The sequence below is a fragment of the Panthera leo genome, chromosome B1 (assembly GCF_018350215.1).
Source record: "Panthera leo isolate Ple1 chromosome B1, P.leo_Ple1_pat1.1, whole genome shotgun sequence".
NCBI classification, from domain to species: domain Eukaryota; kingdom Metazoa; phylum Chordata; class Mammalia; order Carnivora; family Felidae; genus Panthera; species Panthera leo.
The window spans coordinates 78,370,094-78,388,977 of NC_056682.1; the positions used below are offsets into that span (position 1 = coordinate 78,370,094).

The 18,884-nt window shown below is 36.5% G+C and overlaps 1 long non-coding RNA gene across 1 annotated transcript in view; it reads right to left on the reverse strand.

The window, feature by feature from the left end:
- Nucleotides 1-389: 389 nt before the first annotated feature.
- The window catches only part of LOC122216970, a 75,834-nt gene continuing 57,339 nt past the window's right edge, over nt 390-18,884 (reverse strand). Inside the window, exons 6-7 of the long non-coding RNA XR_006201215.1 lie at nt 18,685-18,787; nt 390-464 (exon numbers count right to left, since the gene is read on the reverse strand). This is a non-coding gene — a long non-coding RNA (uncharacterized LOC122216970). The remainder of the gene's footprint in view (nt 465-18,684; nt 18,788-18,884) is intronic.

The following is an 18,884-nucleotide window of genomic DNA, read 5'->3' on the forward strand; positions in this document are numbered from 1 at the left end:
TCACGGAGATGAGATGAGGATTAAGATTTTAAAAATAGTCATTATTTGTGAGTGCTTTCTATATGTCTTAGGTAGGATATTAATGACTTTACTCTCATTCATTAATCAAATCTCTTTTATTCTCCCCCAATCCTGAAAATCCTACTAGCTGATTCTTACCCCTAACCCAAGTGTTCAGGATTTTCAGATTCTCTTTCTCTCTCTTCTTTCTTTCTCTTTTCTGATTCAAAAAAGACCTGAATATCCCTCTTAACCAACCTAGTGGATAGTAATGGGACCAAAGCAATGTGCCAGGCACTGGGTTAGAAGCTGGAGAGACAGACTAAGACATGGTTTCTACCCTCTAATGATTTACAATTAATAAATCAGGCCTGGAGAACTGATCCTACCTCTCAAATCTCCACAGCTCCAATCCTCAGCCTCCAGCCTACGTTTCTCTCCTATTTTCCTCTACCCATGAAACACTGCAAAAAAATAAATAAAATAAAATAAAAAATTTTTAAAAATGTATTTTTAGTAAGAAGTGAAGAAATGAAGTAGGATAATGGTTCAGCTTTGGTGGGCAAGTCTGTGAGCATGTTTCTTTTGACAGAAGAGTCTTTTGGTTCTTCTGAAATCATACCCTAGTCAGGCTCTTGATCTGGTCGATCAAGACAGATTTGATTTTCAGGGTAAATGGTCAATATCCTTGTAACCATTTCTGAATAAGAGCAATCAGAGGTTTCCCACCACCAACTGTTCAACATTCATGAAGAAATATCCCAAAAGTATTAGAAGTGTGGAGTTTTCTGAATGAGGATGAGATGTACACTAGGAAGTTTGGTAATCAGTGGAAGTGCAGCTCCTTGGGACAGAGGAAGATTTTGGATTCAGAAAACCTGGTTTTGAATGTCAACTTCTCACTGAGTGGGATCATGGGCAAATTGATTAACTTCTCTGAGCACTATTTCTCTATCTTTGTAAAATGAACACTATAATACTTTTGTCTCACGGTTGCTCCCAAAATTCAGTAAGACAATTATGTAAAACACCTAGACATATAAGTGGTCAATAAATGGTAGCTGTTACCACTATTACTCTCAGTGTGGAAATCACTAATAAAACTTCTGAAAAGAGATGTAAGGCAAACCTGTTCCCTTTGTCCTTCTCATTCCAAGGCCTTCCACACATGCTTTCTCCGCATTTTTACATCATATATTTTTTTAAAACCATGATGGACAACTAACTTCTGCATTGTGATGTTGCCAGAATCTTTTTCTGCTTAGTGAACTTTAATTATTCCTGAATTACATTAGGATTCCCATGGAATTACTTATTATAGCCACACAGTGCCAAAATGAGTCACCATGATTAAATCTGTGAGAATGGCTACCAAGGAAACTATGTATGAATTTCCATCCTGTAAAGTATTCGGTCACATGAAACCAACTTCCAATGAGTAACATGAGTAATATCTCAGGGATTTTATGGCATCATAGACGGTGAATACGTAGTTTTATATATCAACTAGTACAGTGACAATATTGATTTATGTCCTATGGTGTATTTCTTTTTAAATAACTTAAAATTAGGGGTGCCTGGGTGGCTCAGTCAGTTAAGTGTCCGACTTCAGCCCAGGTCATGATCCCATGCTTTGTGGGTTCGAGCTCCACGTCAGGCTCTGTGCTGACAGCTCGGAGCCTGGAGCCCACTTCGGATTCTGTGTGTGTCTCTCTCTCTGTGTTCCTCCCCTGCTTGCACTCTGTTTCTCTGTCTCCCAAAAATAAGTAAATATTTAAAAAATTTTTAATAAATAAATAAAAATAAATAAATAACTTAAAATTAAATTAAAGATATAATATTTTTATATACCTTTAATCAGTCATACATATCTTTTGGATTTTAGGGAACCAATAGAATAAATAACTAAAATTCACTGATGTAAATATATGATCATATAGTACTACATAGTTATCCCAAAGCTATATTTGGTTAAAAATGTTATTTAGCCTTGTAATCTACACAGCAAACAAAGAGTACCAAATCTACCATGCATTTCTAGGAGAAAGAGCACTGAAATAATGAACAAAATATTATTACCTTTTCCTATGACTGATGGTTTCTTAGAAAACCATTTTTTAATCTATAAATATATTCTAGAGGTCTGTTTTAAAGTTAGCATATAAATTAATATTTGCATTGATGGTTTCAGATCTTGGAATTCCAAAATAAGAAGTAATAAAAATAAAACTAGCATGATGCTGTGTATTTCTTGATTCCATAAATATGCAAAAAGTATCTTCATATTTCAATAATATTGTAACTGGATTTGTGCTGACATGATAGCATCATACTTTATTCATGTCGGGTTGGATTCCCTGAATTTTGGTCCCAATTTGCCTCCACTGCCCGATGATATGATTCCTCCTGAATCAGAGGAGGGGCTGGGAGCATCCAGAGGTAGAATAAGAGGGATTGGAAGGTTTTGAAAGCAAACTCCATGGGAAATTAAGATTCATGGGGCTAAATGCTGGTGGAAGCATTCTATCATTTTACCCAATCTGAAAATGTTTAACTTCAATGCACTGTATTTAGAAGCTACCGTTTCGTGAAGTGGGTCCACATCTGGCAAACCCCTGAATGTTTTGGTTTACTTTTTTGTTTTCCAGGAACAACACAAATATAGATTAAAACTTTTCATACTTTCATGATTTCAGTTGGCTCTACACACCACTTACTCCTTTTTTTTCCCACTTCACATGTGGATGTTTACGTATTGAAGGCACTGAGCTTATTTTGTGTAATTATGAGATAGTATTTACGAAATGTCATTAATATAATTTGTCTAATGTCAAAGCTTATTTATATTATTTGGGGATGTAAAGGATATTGTTTCCATTTGTTTTAAAGGTGACAGAAACTGACGTTAAGCATTCACTGCTGTCAAGTGAGCTAATGGCAGCCAAGAGATCAGAAATCTTTATTTTAATCCTTTCTACTTCATCACTAACATGGGAAAAGTCTTCAGTCATTTCCAGCTTTCTTCCTTTTCTCTCCAATTCCCATTTGTGAATTGGACACACTTCTATTCATATCTTTCTTACACTTTCTGCATTCCCATTAGATTTCAAGGTGGAATACAGGCGGGAAACATGCTAATAGTATGAGGGCAGAAATGATGCTAATGGAGAGTGGATATAATGGGCTTGCTTGTAGGCATGTCTATAATTTTCTCTCTCTAGTCTCCCATTTCCTATCTTTCACTCCAGTTCAGCAAATCTCTTTGAGGGAAACCCCAGGACTCAGGACGAAGAGCCTAGGTTTTCACACTGGAGAGACTGCCCAAGAGACTCAGAGCCACCCATTTACCTGTTTCCCTCATCTTTAACACGAAGGTAGTAATATGTTTATTTCATAGCACTCTTACAAGCACTAAACGCACTAAGTATCATAACTACTTAAGCAGCAAGACAGAAAGACACAAACAAACCCAGTCCACACTCACAATAAGAACTTAACAAACGGTGCAGTTGTTAACTGGTTTGTAGCTGTTATTCCCACTTGCACCCTTACCCGACCCCTCACCCCACCTGAGCCACCTGCTCTCTCTCTCGTGGAAGTTCTCTCCCCTTACGTGGGCCAGATCTCTCAGTCGCATCGCTCTTTCAGCATACATTGGGTCAAATACTACGATGTACAAGGCATCACTTAGAGAATTTCAGGAAACGCAGCTATGTATAGAACCTTTCTCTAAATAGTGGAGAGTAAACCCACCTCTGCCAGGCCTCAGACCATGTGCTAGCTGAGCATAAGCAAGCCACTTCACTTGCCTGAGACAGACTCCACAAATTTACATGGATGTTAATGCTATCTTTGTTCTAACATTACCTTTTCTGATTATTTTATTGCATTATTACATAAATCAGACTACTTAAATTATGAGAATAGATTTTGAAAACTATAATGAGTAAGCTATGAAATGTTTGGTATAAATGTGAAAAAGAATCTCAATTGTGATAAATCGGGGAGAATTTCACACTTTCCATAGGAATATGCAGCTCATGCTTCCTTAATGTCACCCTTCTCTTCAAATTTCAATTCTTACTCTGTACAGGGCTCTTGAAGAACTGACTCTGCCCTGAAGTGTGGGACAATCTTTCTCTCCTTTTATCACCTCATTAAAGTCTAATGAGGTGAGGAGGAAAAAAATGGTCACATGTTGGCTTTTAAATCTATTCAATATACATTGTTGGAAGCAGCATTTTAAAACCAATATGAAGACAAGCTTGCAAAATAACTATTTTCTAAACTTATTTATTTTTTTAAACAGTCATGTGTTTTATTTTATTTTATTTTTAATATATGAAATTTATTGCCAAATTGGTTTCCATACAACACCCAGTGCTCATCCCAACAGGTGCCCTCCTCAATACCCATCACCCTCTAAACTTCTTTAAAGCACAGGGCTTCTTGGAGTGATATTTGAGTTTCATACCTTGTATGTCATTATATTTTCTTCCTGATTTTACCACAGTGTTCAAATGTCAGGCTCCAATTCGCATCTGAATCCAACCCTCCACTCAGTTTATCCATGCAGACTGGTTGGATTAGGTAAACTGAAGTCCCATCAAGATAAAGTTGCCCTGAGGGGCACAAGAGGGCATTACAGAGAATCAGGTAAAGTGTGAATGGAGTCTTCTGTGTGAAATAAATTAACTATAAAAGGCCCCAGGTGGCTTTTCCTATCTTCCAAGAATTAACAAAGTTTCATTGTTATGGAATAAACTTGTGGGATTTTTTTTTTTTTTTATGACAGAATAAATGTTGCACATACACTATATAATTCATTCCATCCTGGCAGGAAATGGTCTCCAATTTTCTCTGGGGAACTGTACAAACATCTGGATAATCTTGAAATCTTTTAATATGAAAGAGTGGTAATTACCCCCAAACTTACTACTTCCCATGTTTATTTCCTCTTTTCTAATGATTAGAAATGTCTTTCTTTCTCAGTGAGGATTTAAAGATTGGTTATGAAGGAATTAATTTTGCGAGGTGTCCACAAAGGACACAGGGCCTCATCCCATGAAAATTCACAGAAAGATACTTTTTGCTATTTTTCTTCAAGGCAGCCAAAGTTCCTAATTTTACAGATGTTCTTTTTTTTTTTTTTTTTTTTTTTTTTTTAGCTTCCTTTGTTTTTGAATGTTGAGCTGAAGTGACTTTTTAATTTAATGAGTAGAATTATACGGTTGTTTATATTTAGCTCCACATTCTCATTCATCACTATCCCATGGAAGAATTTTGACAAGCAATGTACAAATGTGACATGGGTACAAAAGCATATCTCAGAGGCTTGGAATCTCTGGGTGAATGCCATCCGCACTACAGTGCTGCATAACTCTGGAGGAGAATTTCCAGGGAGTTACATGCGGCATGAATCTAGCTTTGACGTTTTGCTCTGTAATACTTTTTTTGCTTCATAGAAAGCAATAGGAGTCTCTTTCTCTCACTTTTTTCTATGTTCTTTTTGCTACAACTTTTTATGTGTTCTCAAGTGTTGGTTCTTTATTCTTTTACTCGACTCTATTTTTTTTTTAAGTTTAGTTGGCAAAATTTTAACTAACTGATCACAAGTACTTTCTTCCATTCCTCTCTTGCTATACCTGAGCATTTTTGTTTTGCCTGTTTTGCTGCTTTATTTTTTTTTTAATTTATTTATTTTTAAGAGAGAGAGTGCAAGCAGGGGAGGGGCAGAGAGGGAGACAGAGAATTCCAATGCTTCTCACTGTCAGTGCAGAGCCCAAGGTGGGGCCTGAAATCACAAACCATGAGATCATGGCCTGAACCAAAGTTGGAAGCCCAACCCATTGAGCCACCCAGTCACCCCATGTCTCTTTATTAATAGTACACCTAGAGCTATATTATTTCCCTGTGTGGCCTACATTTGAATTCCTTTATTTTCTTTGCATTGGTTTTAGTACCCTCTGTTGAATTACAAGGGCCTTGAAGGGAGAGGAAGAGCTGAGTGGTCCAGTTGGTTGCTGTGTCACCAAACTTCTTTTTGTTAGGAAGGCATTTTTTGAACTTTGACAAGTCTGATAATCTTTTGGGACCTCAGATTCTTAATCTGAGATAATAAATTATATGTGCTGTCAATTGGCTCATTATGGAGTAGTTATTTCTCCTAAAGTATTTGAAGGTGTAATTTGTATTGAATACTTACTAGCTTAGAATAATAAATATTTAATGATCCCTAACATATGCCTGTCACCATGCTGTGTGGTGGGGGCAGAAAGATGGATTGGGATTCCTTCCTCAAGGACTGTTTTGAAAGACAGACTTAGATAGAAGAATAGTTTCAATAAACCATGGCAAAGTGTTTACAAGTATCTAACTATTTTTTTAAGTTTTTATTTATTTATTTTGAGAGACAGAGATAGCACAAGCAGGGGCGGGGGAGAGAGAGAGAGAGAGAGAGAGAGAGAGAGAGAGAATCCCAAGTAGGCTCTACACTGTCGGCGTGGAGCCCCATGTGGGGCTCAAACTCATAAACAGTTGAGATCGCGATCTGAGCCTAAATCAAGAGTCAGATGCTTAACTGACTGAGCCACCTGGACACCCCACAAGTATCTAATTCTTTACTAGTAACTGTTGTTAAAATTGACTAAAGAAGACAGTGTAGGTAACACAAACAAACTTTATTTAATACTTCATAAAACAGTCTCCATTCAGAGAACTGCAAAATGGGGTGGAAGGCAAGAAGCTTTTACAGGAAAAAGAATAAAGAAGAAGAAAGAGAAAAATAGAAAATATCTGATAGGCTGGGGCCACATGGTCAACCTTGTTGGGGGTGAGAAGGCCCAGGGTTGGCTTAGTGTTTGGGGACTGGCTGATGGCTTACTGCAGTTCTGATCAAGAGGAACATTTCCAGGGACAGGAAAGTTATCTAAGTTTCAGTTTGCTGATGTGATACCCACAGGCAGGAATGGCTCCATCTTGGGCATAGAAAGTTATTTCAACAGTGTTAAATATGTTTGTGTATCATTATGCTATTTTTTAACATTCTGTGTTGTAATAATGGTAAATTAGAGAGGAGAAATAAATTTCCAACATAATCTAGTCTTTCTGGATCCAAGTAGAATAATCCAAACAACACTGAACAAATTTTACCCAATTAATACCAGTCATTAACTCTATTTTTAAAAAATATATTCTTTATCTAATAAGTATTCACTTTTGCTTCATTTTAATCCATAGATTTCCTATTTTAAATGGAGAGAAAGGAAGAGTTAATTAACATTTGTTGGACACCTATCACGTGCTTAGTATGATGCTGAGCTGAGTGCTTTAAAAGCATTATTTCAATCAACACACAGAACAACTATCCAAAATGGGCTTTGTGAATTCTAATTTAAAGATACGGAAGTCAGACTAAGACATCAGATGATCTTCTCAAGGTCACCCACCCAGAAAATGTTAGTTAATATTCATACCCAGTTTCCCTCATTCCAAAGCCCATGCTAATTCTGTTACATTACATTTCTACTCCAAATGAAAATCATAGAAGTTCAAATAGCACTTTAAAGCTATATAGGACTTTAATACCCTCTGAGTCTAACTATCTCATCCTATGGATGAAAAAAAATAAGGCCTGGAGAGTTTAAATGACTTGCTAGAATTCGTTCTGCTAGTTGATGTCAGAGATTGAAGTAGACACGATTTCTTCTCTAAGACAAGTCCATGTTCTGGAATAGTCTATCTGAAAATACAGGAATAAAAAATAAAAATAAAGGAATGAATTCCCTGCTGCAGGAAATGCTTAAATAGAGATGTGATGATTAAAAAGATTACAGAAGCATTTTTTAAGGGAAGGAAGTTTGGATTTGAAGACCTGAAAGCTTCCTTCTATCTCTTCCATTCTTTAAGGCTATATAATTAAGAATGCGTTTCCATTATCTTCTCTTCAATTAAAAATAAATGAAAATTGGGGCACCTGGGTGGCTCCCGTTGGTTGGGCGTCCAACTTCGGCTCAAGTCATGATCTCATGGTTCATGGGTTTGAGCCCCACATCAGGCTCTGTGCCTAGAGCTCAGAGCCTAGAGCCTGCTTCATGTTCTGTGTCTCCCTCTCTCTCTGCCCCTCCCCTGCTCACACTGTCTCTCTCTCTCTCTCTCTCTCTCTCTCAAAAATAAATAAAAAACATTAAAAAAAATAAATGAAAATGGAAATATAGCATATGAAAATTTGTGGAACGCAGCAAAAGCAGTTTTCAGAGGGAGGTTCATAGCAATGTGTCCACCTCAAGAAATGAGAAAAGTCTCAAACAACCTGACCTTACACCTTAAGGACGTGAAAAAGAAGAACAAAGCCCACAAAAATTAGTAGAAGAAAGAAAATAACAAAGATTACAGCAAAAATAAATTAGAAACTAAGAAGACAATAGAGATCAATAAAACTAAGAGCAGGTTCTTTGAAAAGGTAAATAAAATTGACAAGACTTTCACTAGACTTAACAAGAAATATAGAGAGGGAACTCAAATAAAATCAGAAATGAAAGAGATGTTACATCTCTCTGCTTATATTGTCCTTCTGTTCTTAAATGTTGTCTACTTTATCCATTAGAACCCTTGGCTTATTAATTATAAATATTTTAAATTCATGGTTTGATAATTCCAACATCTTTGCTGTACCTGAGCCTAGTTCTGATGTTTGCCCTTTCTCTTCCAATTTTTTTGTGTTTGTTGCCTTTTAGTATATCTTGTAATTTTTTCTCAATAGCTGGGCATGATGTGTCAGGTAAAAGACACATTCCTAAAAGTTCTTTAGGAATATAGTGGTAAGGTGTAGGTGGAAGGGAAGAAGTGTTTTCTACTCTTATAACTAGTTGTCAGTCTTTTAGTGAACCAGTGCTTCTGGACTGTGAAGTTCACATGTGCTTCTTAGTTCCCCCCATCTTCTCATTACCCTTAGATGGGAAAGGATGACTAGGTTGGGTGGACCTGGATATTTTCCTTCTTCTACATGGCGGTCTAGAGTGGGCTCTAGTTAGGTATTTTCTTTCCTTCACATGGAAACTAGAGTCAGCTGGAGTTGAATATTTCCCTTCCCCTCAGGTTAATTAGGCTCTGATAAAACTCCATCAGGTTAGGTTCTCATTAACTAGTTTCTCCTGGGGGCAGACCTTATTAAGAAGAGCATAATTCTCTACCATATTTCAGAATGGTTCCTTTCTCTGCTCCCTGCCAGAAGCACAAAGGGATTTTTCTCCAGTATTCACTCTAAGAACCTGGTAGATATATCTGGGAGGTGGAACCTAGGAGTGTGCAGGTCTTCTCCCTTCTACCATGACCATGTCACCCCAGGGTTTTTAGCATTGAGAGTTGTTCACATGGAACCTCAAGCCATTTGTCAACTGAAGTTCAGGTCTCTCTACCCTCGTTCTGAGGAGGTTTCAGCTCACGAGTTTCTGCTCTGGTAAGTTGTAATTCTTTGTATTTTTCTATCGGGCATGCCAACTTTGGGGGGCAGCAGTTTGCCTTGTGACCTCACCTCTCTTATGGATCTAGGATGGATTGTTGATTTTCAGTTTGTTTAGCTTTTTGCTGTTAGGACAGAGTGGCAACTGCCAAGCTTTTCACATGCTGTACCAGAAACTGGAAGTCTTGGGTTTTTAATTTTTGATAATTATTATCATTTTTCATGTTCTACGTTTTCTTGAGAGCTCACCTTCTCTAGTCTTACAGCAGAATAGAGGGTAAATTCTGAGAGGTAAGGACGATTCTCTCTCAAGATCTCTTTTGCTAGTTCAGTCTCTCTCTCCCTCTCACCTTCTCCTTCTCTGAGTCTTCCTTTCCTTCCTCTTTCCCTTATCTCGTTCACACACACACATAGAGTTAAAATGTCGTGTGTCCTTGTCTTTATGCAATCCATCATCAAGTTTATTAAAATAATGGCAGAAAAATTTGTAAGCCTAGTAGTGATAAACCAGGCACTGGGTTTTACCATACTCTATCCCAATATTTAATTTACTTCTTATACACAGAGTCCTTTGTTTTGTACAATTGGTTTCTGACCTATTTCCCTTCAAACAAATATCCCTTTAAACCTTAAATATAGAAATAGTATGAGAAAATATTTTCCCCTTATTTTCCTTTAAAAAATATTCTCTTTAATACAAATTGATAACATCAGTTATTAAATTATTTGGTTACTATTTTAATCTTGTATCATAAAGTATTAGTTAGTATCAAATTGAATCTATGATTCCAGGGCCATTATATTAATTTTTATAATCAGATTCCAGGATTATGGATGGGAGAAAGGATAGATGTAAAATATTTTCTCTTTAATTTTTAATCAATAAGCAACTGACAATTAATGCAGATAAAGTAAAAAAAAAATCAGCTTTTAGTTGATTAGTTTTATTTTTAAATTATCATAGGATTTCATGCTTACCATGAATCATTCAAACATAATAGAAGTGTGTTAAATAAAAGCAAAAGTTTCACTCCTTATATGCCTCCAGACCCCACTGCTCAAAAGTAGCAACTATTAACAGTTTAATTACTACACTCTGGGCATTCTCGGTTTTATACACACACACACACACACAGACACACGCACACAGAAACAAGATCATACTATACACAATATTCTTCAATTTGCTTTTATCCACTCAACAGTACTGAAAAATTTTTATACAACTACATACAAATCTGCCTCATTTATTTTAAAGTCTAGCTAGTATTCCATCTTATAGATGTGCCATAATTTGTTTAACCGTTCTGTGGTTGATAAACATTTAGTCTGTTTTCAATTTTTCACCATTACAAATAATGTTGCAATAAACATCCTTGTACATAAATTATTATAACATGTTTATTTTTACCATTCCCCCTAAAAAAATCTGACAAACCCACAATGTCAAACTAAACAAATGCTTCACTGTCTATCTCCAAGGTTAATTAAGCTGCAGAGTACCCAGTTGGGCAGGGTCCTATAGGGGAACAAAACACACAGCGTGCACCTTAATACACTGGCCACAGAGGACTTGAAGACCCTGGAGATCAATGGATCTTACTATGCTCTCAACAAGGAAAGAGCCCATTTAGATACAGGCTGGGATCCACAGTTCATGTTTATAAAGGGAGGGAATAAATGGGAGGAGAAAAAATGAATATCTCAAAGCGTAGTGCCTGAAATATCAAACACACCAAAGGGCATCTGAGGTAACTCAAGGGGAGCGGGGTGGTGGAAAGAAAAAAAAAAAAAAACAGAAAACAAACTCTGACACTTCCCAAGCACTTACAGGAAAAAAAGGTCAAAGCTCATATAAGTTTACTGACTCCTTAGGGATTACACACCCTCAAAAGTGATGTAGTCATCCCTTTTCATGAGTTTTAAACTACTGCAGTAGATTCTAATAGCAAGTGCCATATACAAAAGTAGCAATGTGCAATGTCCCGTGCAAGCAACACTTTGATTACTGGCAGAATACTCGATCTCCTAGCACTGCTGCATTTCTGTCGTATGTTGGAAACCTCCCCCAAACTTTGTTCCTCCTCTCCAATGCCAGATCTTCTTTAACATGACAGTTCTGCTACAATCTTTAAGCAATTGCAATGTGTCTAGTATTATGCTAAGAATCCTTTGGACATTATCTCATTTAATGCTCATAACAGTACTATGAAATCAACAGTTATTATCCTCATTATCCAGACTCAAGGAGATCAGTGCTAATAAGTGGCAGAACCAGGGCTTAAATCCAGGTGGACATGCTCTAAAGCCCATGTGTCTAATCACTACAGGATATCATCTATTTTATTCTGAATGTTCAAGGAAGAAATCCTCAGATTGGAGTGACAGAACCCTGTTAATACATGGCAATGAGGGGAGAACTATTTTATTTCCATTGGCTTTTGTCTTAGTTATTAGGGAAACTAATTCTCAGATTGTCAGAAGCAAAGTATTGGTGAAGAGGCCTTAAAGTCCAAAGAAAAGAGAAGAATGAGCCCTTCAAAATGTGTTTGAAATCTTTCCAAAAGTTCTAAAAGAATACCAAATATGACTGTTGAATCAAATTTGAAATCTTTGAGGAGTCATAAAGAATGAAATAAATACATAATAGAAAACAGACAAAGATCTGATATTCAAAGAGACTATGGATTTTAAAATTTCTATCAAGGTGTATTTAGCAAACTGCAGAATTTCAGGACTGATTATCAAAAACATTTCTTATATGAAAACAAAACTCTCTAGACACATCCACAGATTTAAAAGGGGGAAATACTGTTTGTTTTATCTGTTTGTGATGGATCAATTTACCTGGATGTTGCTGAAGTCTCTGATTACCATTTTGCAGAAAAGTCTTTAGTAAAAGCTTTCATGATGGAGGTATACAAGAGCTAAAAAAACCTACAAGGTCAATGATAATGCAGTTTGCTAAAAGACTGATCATTTCAACCATTAAACCTAAGATTGCTGGCTAATTGTCCAATGTCCAAAACTAAAGTCTCTAATAATAACTTGTAGCAAATACAGTGGGCAGCAGATTCAGGATTTAAACAGTTTAAGCAGGATGTCCAGGCCTAAATCTAGAAAGAAAAAATCTGATGAAGATAAATAAAAGTAAAATATTTGAAACAGTTTATTTCTCCAGGTAACTTTGGATAATACCTCCTAATGACATGATTGAGCATTTGTGATAATATCTGAAAAACAGGACAAACGAAACAAAGTTCTACCATGAAGTTTAATTAAATAAACAACACTACATTGGGCATATATAAAGCTTTAAATAGATAATACATAAAGATACAGAATAATTGGACAATCTCAAGCTGCATGACTCCGTGACCTTACTGCATCCAATATTTCATTCCTTTCCTAGGCTGGAAAAATATTCTATACTTTTTATCTCCTACTTCCTTCTTTCTTCATTAACCTACTTTGTTGAAAACATATTGCAAATACTGACTTTTATACCCTTTCCCCCCGCAAATTGCTAGCTATGATATTTACCAAGACCATGTGCGGGTCAACCTAATAGCCATTTGCCCCCTTTTCTTGCTGTTAGGCCCACAATTTGCTCTGGGGTCTATCCTTCCCCATTTAATTCAGATAAACTGTGAAGGGTCATAGTGAGTTATAGAGTTTCATCTTCCTTGTCTATGATTGGTTTGGGGCAAGGGCATGCAATCCAGGGCCAATAAGACCTAGATACATTCATCCATTCATTCCACAAATATATACCCACTACATGGCAGACACTAGGTCTGGGAGAAACAGCAGTGAGCAAAGCAGAAACGTCTCTGCTCACATGGGTCCCAGATTTTAATTGGAGAAGAAAAAAATTAATAGAAAATGTTTGTGGGAAAATATTCTTCACTTTTAATATATTTTTTAATGCCAGGGGAAGAAATTGTTCTTTCTTTTTCTCTGACATTGATCAATAGGATGTGATGCTTAGAGCTTTAGCAATGCAGAGAGGAGCTACCCAACCCAGCTAGGACAGCAATGCAGAAACATGGAGAGAGCCATCACTGAGCTGCGAAGCTAATCAACATGGCCACTATAATGTTTCAACCACTTACTTGTGTTCGAGTTTTCTATTACATTCTGTTGAGTGTATTCTAACTGTTATGATATGGTATACAGGTTTGGTAGGAAAGATTTCAGAGCAATCTACCTGATCTCTGACCATTTTTTTACAGGTAGAATTTTATATATAGAATGAAAACATACAACCAGCCCACTAAGATAAGAATATACATCCTTTGTAAATATGCTTCAGTATAGGCCTAGATTGCTGTTGTCTGGAACTGGAAGGGGAGGTATTTATCATCACAGAGAGATTAGGGATATTTTGAGGCTCTCCTTATCTGTATGCTTATGGTAACTATGACTCATCCATAATCATAATCTATCTAACTATGTGTGATGTATACTTTAGAAGATGATTCAGAAATTCTAATTTGAGGTCTTAATTAAAATTATTTAATGCTGAGAATATTAGCTGAGGGAAAACATTTTTATGCAGGTACAGACATGGACAACATAACTAACATGGACTTCCAAAAACTAGTGAGGAACTATGTTATTTTCCAAAATGTTGAGGTGATAAGGCGAAAAGCAGGGATGTACTTTCTATGATTACAGAGGGAAAAATTCCCTCATGGAGGACAGAAGAGGAGTAACTTACTGGATAATTATTGAATGAATGAATATTTTAGCATTTACAATTCTGTGATGTATATTTATGGTTTCTTTGACACAAAGGTATAGCCCTCATCTTTCAAAAATTTATTTTTCTGCTGATGACACAAGAGATCAGTCAATCACCCTCTTTTTCTTTCCGTTTTTCCCCTCCCTCGCACCCTTCCCCCCTTTCTTTCCTTCCTCTACTCTTATTTATTTATTTATTTATTTATTTATTCATTTAAGCAAACCATGAGTGCCTTTTCTGGAGCAGATATTGTGTGCAGTATATGAATAAGACTGTAAGACAGAGTTCTTGCCCTTAAGAAGCTTATTAGACTCCAAGAAAAGAAAAGATACATTTAAAGTTTCATGTTTTGCCTGGTGAATGTTATTGGGTCAACAGTGAATGCTACTGAAATCCAAAGTGAGGAGAGGGAGAGCTAGGAGCAGAATTCATGTGAAGATACATAGAGAAAAAAGTGGTTTTTGAATTGAATTTAATAAGGTGATAAGAATATGTAAAGGGAGAGGAAGCACGATGAAGGCTGGGGAAAATGTAGAACAGAAGTATGCATGTACAGATGTATATATGATACTCTAAGGGCAGTGAATAGCTTGCTTTATTGAAGGTCTGTGTTTCCTGTAGAAGAGTCACAAGAGTCAAGTTTGGACGAGTAGAGTGGGGTCATGTAATAGAAGACTTTGAAGGGCAGGCCAATTCTTGGTCTAAAGCTATAGGCGATAGGGAGCCTACAATTTAACCAGGGCAAGAATTACAGAACCTGAGAAGAATGATCTGTCATTGATGCAGACAATGGAAAACAAACTTGATTCCTTACTGGGCTGTGATGTTTGAGTTGAAATAAGATTTCTAAAGAAGAATAAATAAGTGTGGGCCGAAGTACCTGTGATGGTGTAATTTATGATAAATATATATTTTGTCATTGTCCAGTTTCTGGCACACAGCTCCTAAAACTCTTGGAATTTCCTGTGATGAGAATGATAAAGGTGTATTTGGTTGTATTAGTGAGGTGACCTTTAGGAAGCACCCAAGGATGGTGACTGCTTGCCCTTGTAACCAACCTTTATGATTATAGGGTTGGAACTTTCAACTCTGCCTAAACCCCTCCCCCAGAAGAGAGGTCCAATCACCAATGGCCAATGATTTAATCCATTGTGCCTATGTAATGCAGCCTCCATAAAAACCCAAACGTACAGTGTTGGGAGGGCTTCCACATTAGTAAACTTACAGAGGTGTTGAGAGAGAGGTGTGCTGGGAGAGCATGGATGCTCCATCCTTTCCCCCACACCTCTTCCTATGCATCTCTTCCACCTGGATATTCCCGAGTTACATCCTTCTATCATAAACCAGTAATCACAATCTAATAACTAAGATATTTCTTTGAGTTCTGTGAGACCCTCTAGCAAACTAGCCAAACCCAAGGAGGGAGCTGTTGAGACTTCTGACCTGTAGCCAGTTAGTCAGGAGCACAGGTGACAACCAGGACTTGTAATTGTGTCTGAAGGTAGGGGGAAGGAGCATCTTAGGAGACTGAGCTCTTAACCTGTGGGATCTAATGCCATCTCCAGGTGGTTAGTATCAGAATTTAGTTAATTGCTTGGTAGTGTTGGAAAAAAGCACATACTGCAACTGGAATTAGATTAGTAGTATCACAATGAAAACAGGAAGAATTAGGTGCTTATACAGTTTATATGGGAATCTGAGACTCCCATAATAATAGTGAATAGCAGTACGAATATTTTTAACTGTTGAAGTTTGATTATAGCATGGATAAGAATAGTAAATAATTTAAGCAACAGACTCACCAAATGCATTATTACTTCAAAAAAGTGAAGTTTTGAATTTCAAAACCATAACAAAATGTTAGTTTAAAAATACATACTCTATTTAACTCATTCATTATGTTCAATTGTTTCAAAATACAATTTTTTAAATGCTAATTTTTATGACAAAAATTCTATTAATGAATTGAGTAGTCTTCTAGAAAACCTTTTATTAATCCAATCACATCCTATAACCACTATAAAAGCTTGGGAATGCTAATAAGAGAAGGAATGGTTTTACAAAATGAAATATCCTAACACAAAGCTACTGAGATTGTGCTATTCAATAGTTTCAATGAAGAAATGCTAAATATTGTCAAAGGTCTCTCCAAAGCCAAAGCCCTGGGGCATAACACACTCCTCCAAGAATTATGTTCTAAATTAGCTAGTGTTCTTCTCGATCGTTTATTAGAACTTTATAACCAGAACTTGAAATTAAAAACCATCCATATTACACATTCTGTCAATATTTTATGCATTATATTAAGAAGGAAAAACTGCTACATTTTAAATTTCTCTTTGGCTCTCTGCCTCCAAAAACACCAGTTTGGGAGGTATGACTCAGATTCTCACCTGGCAGGTAGAATACAAAATGTTCTCTTTTCACTTGTAAAGACAAGCCTGGACTCATGCCAGGGAGAATCTCTCTGGCTAATGTATGACAGTTCATTGATAATATTTTAAACATGGGCCTTTTTATTGAAATAACTAATTAAAAAATATTTAGTGAAAGTGAGTACATTGGTTAAGCTTACTTAAATGACTTTCTTCAACTTGAAATCCAATGTGAAAGTTTTGTCAACTGCCAATAATTATATCCCAAAGGAAAGCAAAGGATAAAGAGTTATGGCATCAAGAATTTTCCAAAGGTGAAAGAGTATACCTATTAGAAGTAAGAAAATTGAGAAGCACTCACAAAGGAATATAATAATGTTCCTTCCAATTCTCCTCCCAAAGTGTGTAATTATTACACATATGCAAATTGAGAGAATAATGATGCTCTTCTGTTTACACCCTGCCTCTGTTCCCTTCTAATGTACTCACACCTGGGTCAAGCTGAGTGCTATTCAGCTAGAAATAACAATTAGCGAAGCTCTGATACAATGCAAACTTAAACCTACAAAATCTGCTGTGAAGTAGGAGGGATGGGAGAGCAGTTGTCAGCCCTCCCCTGATCTGGCCACTCCACCAATTGCAAATCCTGAATGCGCACAGGAATAGTAGTGAGCACTGTTCCTTGTATGTACCTTCTTCTCATTCCCTGGTTCCTCCAGCATAAATGGGTTACATGAGCTCTTCATCTAATTTTGGAGTGTGATTTCAAGCTTATTTATCAACATTACCTGTTCATGTTTTAGGCACCACCTAAAACTGAATATGCCAACTCACAGAAAAATGTGGCACATATTGTAGGACAAAGTAAGACTACAATTTTGCATAGAGAGTACACTAAATATTTTGTATTCAATAACCTCTGCTCCTTTTTTTAAGAGTAACTATGTCATCATCATGTTTGTTATTTTTTTTAACTTTACAACTACGAGTTGGTCTTAAGGGAATTTTTAGGTAGAGTGAAATCAAGGGCAAGCTTTAATTTTTTTTTTAACGTTTTATTTGTTTTTGAGACAGAGGCAGAGCATGAACGGGGGAGGGGCAGAGAGAGAGGGAGACACAGAATCCGAAGCAGGCTCCAGGCTCTGAGCCATCAATCAGCCCAGAGCCTGACGCGGGGCTCGAACTCAAGGACTGCGAGATCGTGACCTGAGCTGAAGTCGGACGCTTAACCGACTGAGCCACCCAGGCGCCCCAAGGGCAAGCTTTTAATAGGAAATTTTTCAGATAGAAGTTAAGGACATGAAAAGCACTTGCTTTTAAATAGCTGAAATTTAGTTCAAATTTTTTCTCTTCCTGTTTTACCATCTTTAAGATCATGACAGATTGCGCAAAAGCTCAGACAAGCACAGATCTCAGAGACCCCACACAAAAGACTAGCAATATCCGTAATGCTACAAAAACGGTACTTAGAACAACTGAACCTCCAATCTACATAACCGTGTGTTGTGTTTAATGAGGGGCATCACAAAACTCTGTGTATTGGGAACACGTGAGATGGAGGAAGAGTGGGAGTAAACCAATGGCATTGTGAAACTAGGAAGGAAAAAAATAGAATAAACAAAATGTTCCAAGAAGGGAAGGCACATATAATCTTTTCAAAAAAGAACCATCTAGTAAATAAAAATGTGTATTTTTAAAAAATCAATATTTAGCATATATTTAGTCATTTATTTGAGCCCATCAGAAAAAAAAGGTACATCCCAATAATACTTATTCCAGCAAACCAAGTTAGCTTTTTACCTTCTTGTAGGCATTATAATTATTCCCGGTACACATTGCCTTTAGCATGTCAAGAAAAAGTCTTTAATATCCTCATTTTAAAAGATTTACATCATTTCTCTTGTTCCCTAAGATGCTGTCATTTTCATATATCCATCATTAAATGAGTACCGTGCCCCCATTTCCTTTTTCATTCTCAAAGGAAGACTGGACTGGGTTTTATTAGCATTTTAAATCTTTTTCTAAAGGGAAAAAGATAGCAAAAATCAACTAAACTTTTCCCTGTGATATTAAAAATCACTAGGTGGTCTTAAATTTCTTACCTTTATATGCTGTTTTCATGTCAGGAACTGGAGATCTATTTTGAGTTGGCTTTTACCCAAAGAACTTGAGTTGGCTCAAACTTGAACAGGCAAACTGTGGTTTCTTAAAAAAAAAAAATCCTTTTGTAACACTTTTACCTGACACTTCAAAAAAAGTGGTAATTCAAATTGCTATTCAAAGACACAAAATAAAAGCAAAA